This window comes from Hippopotamus amphibius, chromosome 2 (assembly GCF_030028045.1).
Source record: "Hippopotamus amphibius kiboko isolate mHipAmp2 chromosome 2, mHipAmp2.hap2, whole genome shotgun sequence".
In the NCBI taxonomy this organism is placed as follows: Eukaryota; Metazoa; Chordata; class Mammalia; order Artiodactyla; family Hippopotamidae; genus Hippopotamus; species Hippopotamus amphibius.
The window spans coordinates 113,710,721-113,721,679 of record NC_080187.1 but is presented as its reverse complement, the minus strand read 5'-3'; the positions used below and the strand labels follow the sequence as shown (position 1 = coordinate 113,721,679).

At 43.5% G+C, this 10,959-nt stretch overlaps 1 protein-coding gene across 1 annotated transcript in view; it reads left to right on the top strand.

The window, feature by feature from the left end:
- The window catches only part of SPIN1 (spindlin 1), a 76,839-nt gene continuing 65,880 nt past the window's right edge, over nucleotides 1-10,959 (top strand). Inside the window, 1 exon segment of the mRNA XM_057721654.1 lies at nucleotides 1-132. The gene's annotated coding sequence lies outside the window, so the exon portion shown is untranslated.

Sequence of the window (10,959 nt, the reverse complement as noted above, 5' to 3'; positions counted from 1 at the left end):
CGGGCGGCGGCGGCGGCCGCGGAGCGGAGCGGGGGCGGGGCGGCGCCGTCTGGCTCGGTCGGGCCGGGGCGGGAGCGCGGCGCGGGACGGCAGGGCCCGCAGGCTGCGGACGGCGGCCTAGGTGGCCGGCAGGTGAGGTCCGTGCGCCGCTGGGGAGCGGGCGCCACAGCGGGGTCGCGGGCGGGGCACACTGAGGGGCGGTGGCGCCCGGGGAGCAGCGGGCCGCGGCGCATTGTCCGGGCGGCGGGCGGCGCCTGCACAGCGCCCCCTGCCGGCCGGGCCGCGGGCGGGGGCCTCGGGCTCGGGCCGCGCGCCTTTGTTCGCCGCCCCCGCCAACATGGCCGCCGCCCCCGTCCCGGCCGTTCGGCCTCTCGCGCTTTGTTCCGGAGGCCTCGGCACTCCAGCGGGAGGGGGGCGCGGGGCGGCTGGGCCCGGGGCGGGGGGAGGGGGGGTGGCGTTGCGGCGGGCCCTGGCGGGGGGCGGGGTGAGTGTTGCATAACCCGGGCTGGGCGGGGGAGGAAGGAATGGGACCCTCGGGGCTTGAGGGGGAGGGGTAGGAGACCCCTGAGGCGGGGGTGGGGACTGGACCCCCAGGTGGGGGGCAGGGGAACGGGCCCTCGGGGCGTGGGGAGGGGCTGGGGTGGAAGGTGGGTAGGAGGTGGGGGGGGAGGTAAGGGGGACGGTTCCCCGGAGCGAGAGGGGCTCTGGACAGGGACCTCAGAAAGGGGAGGGGGCTCTCCCGGATCGGGATCCCCCCTGAGGCCTGGCGCTGCTCTCCTACCCAAGGCTGTGTACCTACGACGGCGAAGCCTGCCCGGCGTCTGCTCGGGGTCCTGTAGCAGTAGGCTTGGCGGAGAAGGTGGTTTTTCTGGGCTCCCCGCAACACCCCCCCCCCCCCCCCGCCTCATTTCCCCCGCACCCTTGGCTGTGTGTCCGCGCGCCCTGGGCAGCTCCGCGCGGGACTGGCGGACGGCGGGGTTTCTGCACACGCACACTCACACACTTCTTTTTCATCACGAGTGACCTTGAGCGCATTCCGCAAGCATTTGCTGAGATTAATTGCACGGCGCGGAAACTGCGCAGTGCCTTCGGTTTGGCTCTGTTCGTCTTTCCAATTGGGGATGCGTCCTCGACTTCACCGGATTCGATTTTAGTGATGGCCTCAGCAATAGATGCCACGAAATAGGCACCCCAAATCTGTTTACGCAGTTGCTTTACACTTATTTGCTTTTTGTGATATGTGGTTTGAGATTTGGTTTTGGAGAAGGTTTTCCATGCACGTTGAAGTAGCAAATACGGATTTGCTATACGTCAAAAAGCAACGCCAAATACATTTAAGTGTTAACGGATTACACTGTATAGCGTGACTTGTGCCCAAGACGACATAGCCACCAAAATGCGAATTCCTGTGTAACTTCTGTTGGAATTTTCTGGAAGGAACTCTGCGGTCTAAAAGGATTGATGGAGAGTACAGTAATTGCTTTCTACATAGCTTTTGTTAGGAAGTGAAAATTAAACCTGCACTTGAGGGTGTATACCAGGACAGATTGAGTTTGTGAACATTGTTAGAGGTTGTGAACTTTCGGGGGCTGTGAAATTTCAGATGGGGATCGACTGAAGTGAGGAGGTTTTTCTCCCCCTCCCCCCAACCTTGGTTAATGGGCAAATACGAGAAAATTCTAGTAGCTACTGATTTACAGAATCTTTATCAGACTTGGTAATTATATGTAAAAGTTACTAAATATGTTTGTCAAAATTATCGGTAGTAGATGTGTGTTTCTTGTGAGAGAGAGAATAGAATTTCTTTATTTTGAGTAGCAAAATGGTTATTTTAAAATGCTGTGAAATAGGTAAGGAAAAGAGGCCTTCAGTCATCTTTGAGATTAACTTAGAATTCCCTTTTTTTTTAAGACTTTGTATGATCCCCAGAATTTTGATAGTACTGTTTTTGACAGTACCTTTATTTACCAATTCAGAACACAGTAATAATGTTTACTTAGTTTTGGAGCATGCATCTGAAGCATTGTTTAAGGTTGGTATTCTTTGTAACGCTGGTGCTAAGAAATAGTATAGGAAAAACAAAGGGGTCCTTGGTTACCTCCGTTTGGGAAACAATGCTATGTCCTTTTCCTTTTCCCCAAGGGTCACAATTCACATTATCATGTTAAGGGCTCTGAGAAGTAGTACCAGCAGTGTTTTCCATATTTGGCCCCAGATCCCTCCTTGTTTTGTTTCTAGTGTAATATCTAGTAACACTCATGATGAAATCCAGGTAAGGTGAAATGTTGGTCATTAGTGTCCTTTAGTGTCCTTACAGGTTATGGTACCCCCCCAAAATTGTGACTGGGAGGTTGATGTGATTTGTGTGTGCCTGTGCATCCTATGGGAAAGAGTACCTCAGATTTGGCTCTTATCATATTGATAGGATATAATTATGAGTTATTAATTTGAAGTCTTAACTAGAAGAAATTTGATTATGCAGTGTTCACACGTCCCAGTGACTTACCTGATTGCATACAGTTAAACTCCACTGGCTGCACGCCTTAATTGTTAGCATTTTTTCCTCTGGTATGTTAGAAACATGTAAAAAGTATACTTCTGTTCCTGAAGAATTACTGTGGATTATTTTAGAGATTAAATAAATGCTGTTGGGTATTTCTTTTGAATTAGCTGCTGGCAGGATTCTAATTTGCTGAGAAAGAACAGTTAACATATATCATGTAAATACCTCCTTATATTTATTAGATGCTTAATTGAGTTTTCCTTTCTCTTTTACTTGAATGAAAAGAAATTGGAAGTGGGGAATCAATTGTGAAAAGGATATGAGCTCTGGAGTTGGACATGGAGGGCACATGTTCTTCAACTCAGAAGAGTCTGGGTTGAAATCCAGCCCCACTTCTTACTGGTCCAAGGCCACATACCTGATTCATCACATAGCCTTTTTAAGCTTTCTGTTCCTTAACTGTGCACTGGGATGAAACCTATCATATAAGGCTGTCATGAGAGTTAAATGAAATGGAGTTTGTAGAGTTCCCAGTACAGTTCCTGAAATACAGCAGCTGGTGCCAATCATTGTTGATTTACTTCTCCTTCCTCTTTTTGAACTTTGCTATTGTTATTAGCATTTTTATTTTCAACATCAGATTGTTTAGTTTTGTGTCTTCAATTAAATTTTTAATTAAATCTTTATTGCTGCTTACTCTGGCCTTAAAATTACCATAAGTCATGTATGGGCATAATACATAAAGATGTGCCCTTAGAGACCTTACAGCTTGGTAAGAAAGATACCCATGCATATGATGAGGAAATTCCATGCTATGGATACGTGGGAAGAGAAGGTGATGTTCCAGCAGGGTTAAGAATATAGATTAGAAGAGGGAAGAAGTCTAGATGGAGGGACAGCAGGAGCAGAGTCATGAAGAGAGTGTTTGAGACCATTCTGGATTTGAACTACAACCAAAAGTTTGCCCTGTGTTACCTGTTACTCCTGTGTGAGTGATTCCTGGGGCTTCTGGACATCATAAGTTCCCTGTGGGTATTGATCATACAGTTGCTGGCACCACTTATAGTTTGGCATGGCCAATCTGTCTAGATGAATTTGGGGCCAGATTTTAAGTAATTGTACATATCACATTAAGGTGATTGGTGTTTATCCTAAAAGTGGGGGGAGCCATTGAAAGGCATTAAACCCTATGAAAGATGGATTGAAGGAATCTGCTAGTGTAGGAGCTCTAGTTTGCAGAGTCTTAGCCTGTTGAAGAAGGCGGATGCAGTCATTTGAAGCAGGGGCAATTTGGAGTCATTAGAATGTTAAATGTGTTGACTTTTTTGGGGGGTGGGGGTGGGTGGTGGAGGGAGGAAGGATCCATTCATCATGGATGTTGTTTTATTCATAAATGAAGAGACTAATAAAACATCTTTTATACCATTTTAGATGTTTTTAGGTTGTAATAATAAAAAGGCAGGACAACTTTTTAAACTTAGATTATATTTGTTATATTTGTTGTTCAGCTTGCTTATAGTTATATCCTTATAACCTAGGTTTAATTTTTGGACCTGTCGGCAAATTATGTATTTATCTATAGATGATCTATATAGTTATAGATACGTATGTATGACCTGTATAGCTGTGTATTAACTAATCACATATCTGAATATTTATTTATTTGGTTGCGCCAGGTCTTAGTTGAGGCTCATCGGCTCCTTAGTCGTGGCATGCAATCTCTTAGTTGCTGTGAGCATGTGCAGTCTAGTTCCCTGACTCAGGCTTGAACCTGGGCCCCTGCATTGGGAGTGCAGAGTCTTAACCACTGTGCCACCTGGGAAGTCCCTACTATGTATGTAAATTAATAATCCTAACATGGGTTTTAGGTCCTGACACAAGGATAAGAATGTTCTTTATCCTATGTACAGGGTTGATTTGTTGTTGTGAGTTTCTTTTTGCTTTCACGCTTAGGATCATGGTGGACCCATGGAATTTTATGTATTCAGTGTGTTTTAATCAAGTAGTCATCATTTTTTTCCCTCAGCATGTCCTAATTTGGGCATGGCTTGGTCCTTTCAGACTAGTTCTCTTCCCTTGGATGCAACCCCATTAATCTTTGAACTGTTTATTGCTCGTGTTATGAGATGCCTGAGACTATGCTTTTCCTGCCCAGTATGTATCAGCCAGTTCTTTTAGCTCTTTTTATTAGGCAGTGGAATTTAGATACCAAAATCTAGTGCTGTGTGTCCTTAGTGCTACTGAGATGCCCTTGCTTTCATTGGACAGGTTTGAGAAATAATAGATTTTGATTTTGTGTTATTTCTAATTCACATTTAACTTTATAGGGTTTTTGCTTTGACTTTATCCTCTCTTCTCTAATGTTAAAAATTTGCATTGTTAGCAACGATAGTTACTTTCCTTTGTCCTACAGTATAAATATAGTAGTTTGAAAACATTAATACAGTAGGGTGTAGGTTTATAGTTTATTCTTTTTTAAAAATGTATCCATGTAAGGATATACAGTTGACATTCTGAATTATAAACATTTTTCCTCTGATTTTGTAATCAGTTTATTAGTTTTGTTTATTTGAACGAAATCTTTAACTTTTAGGGATTGCTTTAATGTTTTATATAATGTATTTTTTCAACGTGTAAAACATTTATATAGTTCCAGACTCAAAGCTGCATTATAAAAGTATGTTTACATTCTCCCTTCTCTTTCTATCCCTGCACTGTTCCCCTCCTGCCCCATTTTTGTTAGTTTCCGGTTTATTTTTCCACTGTTTCATTTTTGCAAATATAAACACACATATATTTTTTACGTGCCTTTCTTAAAAAGAAGTTTGCATACACTGTTTTTTCCTTCTTTTTACTTAATATAATCTGGAGATCACTTCATATACACTCTTTTCCATTCTTTTGTGCTTTTAGTTCATTTCCTGATTATGAACACTTGTGTTGTTTATGTTCTATTGCTGTTAAAAATATTACTGCAGTGAATAACTTTGTGGATATGTTGTTTTATATTTGTGCAGGTATAGTTTCAAGATAGTAAGATTGTTGAGTAAAAGGTAAATATGTTTGTAATTTGTTAGTGTCAGAAATTACCTTTTAAAAAGGCAGTCTGATGGTATCACCTTTTACATAAAACTCTCAGTGGCTTCCCTTTGCTTTAAGGACAAAACTTCATAACATGGCCTCAGGGGTGTACATAATTTTTATCCTTTGGGGCCTTGACCTCATCTGCACCACATCTCCCTTTGCTTTCCTTGCTCCAGCCATGTGGGTCCTTTTCACATCTCCTGTGCCCATTGTCATCTCTGCCACCAGGAAGCATGGTGCTTGTTCTTTCCCTCTTCCTGGAATGCTTTTTTGTCCGTATTTCAGTTATTCCTAATCTTCTTTTAGAGCTTGTCTCAAGCATCACTTACGAAATTTCACTTTGTGTGAGTTTGCAAATTTTATGATAAAGGTAGAATAGGGAACCTCCATATACCCATCACTCACTACAGTAACAATCAGTTTTCTGAAGCTTTTGAATTTTTTTCTTGACTTTACTGAAGTCATGTTTCTCTTGGAGACATTGCTGTCCTTCCTGGTGCTTATCAAAATTATAGGATTACATTAGTTCACATGACTTAATGGATTTTTCTTTTCTCAAAAAGGCCTGAGCTTCATGAAAGCACAGATCTTCTTGTTTTTGTCCATAATTACTTTTCTAGTCTTTAGCTCAGTGTTTGGGTTTTGAGTGCTCAAATCCCCTGGGAAGCAGCTAGAATTGTCCAAGGGCAGATTGAGGCTGTGTGGTTAAATGTGTGGTTTGCTGCACAGGGGTCTGTCAGTCTTATTCAGAGATCTCACTTAACACAGTGCAGGAGTTGGCGACGCAGCTTGTCGATAACGCTGTTGCCTGCGTGCCTGATGCTGGAGTTTGCAGTCCATAGGGCAGGCATTTGAGAAAGGATTGCGGATGTACAGTTGGGGAGAATGCAGACGGGAAGCCACAGCAAGACAGATTGAAAGCTGTTTCAGTTCTGTTGCCTCTGACCTTGGTTGTGTGGGCATCCTGAAAGAGTTGTTGGACTTTTGTCATGGAGCTGACCACACACACTTGATCCAGGAGGCAGAGATTCCCAGGGAAACTGGGGGAAGGTAGATTAGTTGTTGCAGCCTCACATTAGTGAGGCAAATGGGGAGTTCAGTGGGTGGTGCAGGCTATATATGTCCTACCAGATGTGCCCCTTCACTTGTACCCTCCGCCTGCTGCACAGTAGTCTCTCTTGTGGCCCGCCCAATCCGGAAACAAATGGGAGGGGAAATCCTGGGGAATGCAGTTTAGCCTGGCTAAGTTAAAACGTTGCAAAGCAAAAAGATGACTTCAGGGTTTTAAATGACTAGCTCAGGTTCCACATAAGGGACCTGAAAGTTTCTATGACTGCCCTAAAACTGCAAATTGAATTCGCTATTTGTAAGTGAAAACATCAGTTGGTAAGGAATGGGATCTTGAAAATTGGATTAGAGCCATATGGTCAGATTCTGATTCAGCTGGAGACCTTGAACACCTAAGTTCTGCTGGGCTACCTTTGCCAGTAGAAGCAGCCTTTCCATCCCCTGCCTGAACTTATCTCCCTTTGCCTGAAAAACCTGCATTTGGCATCCCCTAGGATTTTCCCAGGAGGCCCCAAAGGATGAGGTGCAAAGTGTGACCCATGAAGAGGTGGGTCTAACGTCCAAAGGATTGTCTAGTTTGCCATAATAGAAATAGGATACCGGGGAATGTTTGTGGGAATGGTTGTTAAGGGTGTGAGATGATGGTGGAGGGAATGTAAAATTGGGTTAGGCCAAATTTACTAATGTGGACCTTAAGGAGAGATTCTGGATTCAGTGTTATAGCTTGAGGGGTTAGAAAGGGCTCTGCTTGGTTGCCTGACACAAAGCAAAGGGTGGCCTGTGCTAAGTAGAGTTGAGATAGGAAGGTATCCAAAGGCTTAGGGAGATTGGAGTGGTTTTGTTATGAAAGAGTTGCTCACCCTTCCTGGGAAGATTCACAACTCATGCCTTACCCACAGCCATGAGTCTGCAAGGGGAGTGCCAGTACCCTTGAGAGCTGTGGTCACTTTTTTTTTTTTTTTTTTTAGTATTTATATATTTGGCTGTGCCGGGTCTTAGTTGCTGCATGTGAACTCTTAGTTGCAGCACGTGGGGTCTAGTTTTCTGACCAGGGGTTAAACCTGGGCCCCTTGCATTGGGAGCACTGATTCTTAGACGCTGGACCACCAGCGAGGTCCCTGGTCACTCTTCTCTGTAGGTCAGAAATCACAGTGGGAACTGCTGGCACTGAACTGGAATCTGCAGGTGCTGTGGTGACAGTTGGGTCCTGGGTTAGCAGGTCTATTAAATGGTCTTTTTTATTTAGAGTTAATGTCTAGGTTATAACTACTGGTAGTTTTTTGTTTACACTGGTATTTTTGTGTAACCTTATAAAGTTTTCCCTTAAGTCAACTCAGTAGAAGATAAAAACAATCTTATGTACTTTGTGTTCATAATTACTCTTTACCACAAGTTTTAGTCCATAAAGTAGGGTTCACCTGAAATACATAGCCTTTAAATAATTTATATAACTTGTGGGACTATAATTTGGTAGCATCTTTTTGGAAGGTGGCTTCACTGAAACTATAAAATGCCTGTACTCTGGCCTAGCAATTCCACTGCTAGGAATTTACTGTATAGGTGTATTTGCAGAAGTATATAAGGTTTTTCGTTATAGCAGTGTTTGTGGTAGTGAAAAATTAGAAACACCTGTCTAATATTGAGGTTAACAGTAAAGTAAGTGATCTTTATAGCCATACACCGGAATGTTGTCACTATTAAAAATAGGAGAGAAATAAAAAGAAGAGGAAAAAATATCCTATACTGCATGGAAAACGTAACGTTTAGTAAGAGAAGCAAGTTGTAGAACTTAACCATATGTGTGCATGTATGTATTTTAAGATATTTGTGTATCTGTGCTTATTATGCTTTAAGTATTTGCATATGTCATTAGATTCACAGCAGTCTTTTAACATTGGTTACCTCTGAGGAATGCATGACTGGTGAAGGAAGGGGGAGGAGGGCTCCATGTAAAGTAACAGTTTGGCTGCACATAGCTTTTTTTTAATTTCTTTCAGTTATTTATTTTATTTATTGGTTGCATGGGGTCTTTCATTGCTGCTCATGAGCTTTCTGTAGTTGTGGAGAGCGGGGGCTACTCTTCATTGCAGTGCAAGGGCTTCTTATTGTGGTGGCTTCTCTTGTTGTGGAGCATGGGCTCTAGAGCACAGGCTCAGTAGTTGTGGTGCACGGACTTAGTTGTTCCACGGCATGTGGCATCTTCCTGGACCAGGGCTCAAACCTTTGTCCCTTGCATTGGGAGGCGGATTCTTAACCAGTGTGCCACCAGGGAAACCCCGCATATACTTTGTTGTTTTTTTTTTTTTTTATAAATTTATTTATTTTATTTATTGGCTGCGTTGAGTCTTCGTTGCTGCACACGGGCTTTCTCTAGTTGCTGAGAGCGGGGGCTACTCTTCATTGTGGTGCACAGACTCCTCATTGTAGTGGCTTCTCTTGTTGTGGAGCATGGGCCCTAGGTGCGTGGGCTTCAGTAGTTGCGGCACATGGGCCCAATAGTTGTGGCTCACGGGCTCTAGAGCACAGGCTCATTAGTTGTGGCACATGGGCTTAGTTGTTCCGTGACATGTGGAATCTTCCCAGGGCAGGGCTCGAACCTGTGTGCCCTGCATTGGCAGGCGGATTCTTTACCACTGCGCCACCTAGGAAGTCCAACCGCATATACTTTGATTTAAGGACAGTTTACCTTTCTTTTTTTTTCTGGTGAAATATACTATAAGTACAGAAGTAGTTACAGGTCCATGGTTTGTGACATACCAACTGTGGAACTCCTACTCATTTTGTCATTAATTTCATTCAGTCACTTATAGTTTATTCATGTAATGATTTCTCTTGTGTTATCCATGGCTGTTCTTTCTCCTGTTGATAAATATTGGGTTGTTTCCAGTTTGAGACTGTTCAGGTCCCACAAGGACAAGAAGACAGCAAGTTGGGATTAGATTTTGCTGTATTGGGAGAAATACTTGTGAGAAGGCCAATAGCCCCTTGCAGGTCTGTTGCATGTAGAGGAGTAAGGGATTGAAGGGAACATCTGGTAGGCGAAGTCTTAGGACTTGAGTGCAGTTCTAAGAAAGTTTAAGCAAGGTCGGTGACATGTCTTCCAGCCAAAGTTGGGGTCAGAGGAGCCCCTTGTCCTGCAGGAATGGGTTGCTTTAGCATCCCACCTATGGCCAGTCATTGCCTACAACAGCCTGTGGGAAGTGTTGGGCTGGGAGAAGGGCAATGATGGATTCAGAATGGAGCAGTCCCCATGTTAGGTGATCCAAGAGGTTCATTTCCATGACTGTCACAGGGGTTATGTGAGTGGACATGCTGTGAATGTTTAGGTACATGTTTCTTGTATACTTTTCTGTTCTGTAGACTTAAGGAGTAGAATTGTAGGGTCATGTATTATGCCTAAGTCCAGTATCAGTAGATAATGCCACGCTTCCAATGTGGATATACCTATCAGTTTCTATTCCAGCTACAGTGACTGCATTCTTGTGACTCCACATCCTCACTGATATTTGCTCTTTTAAAATTTAAATCATTTCAGTGAGTTTGTGGCAGTATCTTGCTTTAGTTCCTGCCTTTTAAGTTAGGTGTGGTCATGTGATTTGTCTTGGCCAGTGAAGTGTGAGCTGAAGAGACTTGTCACACAGGCTTTAAGAGCAGTGGTGAGATTTGCCACGTTCTCTTCCTCCAGTGATCTTGTTTCCAAATGGAGCTTCTTGCAGTGCAGGTCTTTTATGTGTCTAGAGCAAACAGAGCAGAGGGTGGGGGAGAGGGCAGTGGTGGAGAAAAGAGGGGGAGGGTTGTGGGTGGGGAGTGGGAATTTTCTTTTGTTTTAAGCAACTAAGATTTATAGGGTTGTTTGTAACTATAGCATACTTATTAATCTTTCCTGCAAGGTAAACCTTTTTTTTTTTTTAAATACACTTTATTTTTAAGAGTGGCTTTAGGTTCACAGCAAAATTGAGTAGGAAGTACAGAGTTCCCCTGTACCTCCTGATCCCACACAAGCACAGCCTTCCCCATTAGCAGCATCCTGCACCAGATTGTACATTTATTAGAATGGATGAACCTACATTGACACATCGTTATCATGCTAAGTCCATAGTTCACATAGGGTTCACTCTTGGTGTTCTGTATTCTATAGTTTTGACATTTATAATATGTATACACGATTATAGTATCATACACAGTAGTTTCACTGTTCTAAGAATCTTCTTTGCTTTTTTGTTTTTCTCTGATTTCTATCTTGATTCCATTGTCAGAATACTGTATAATTAATAGGTTATGCTTTATGGTCCAGCATATGATCA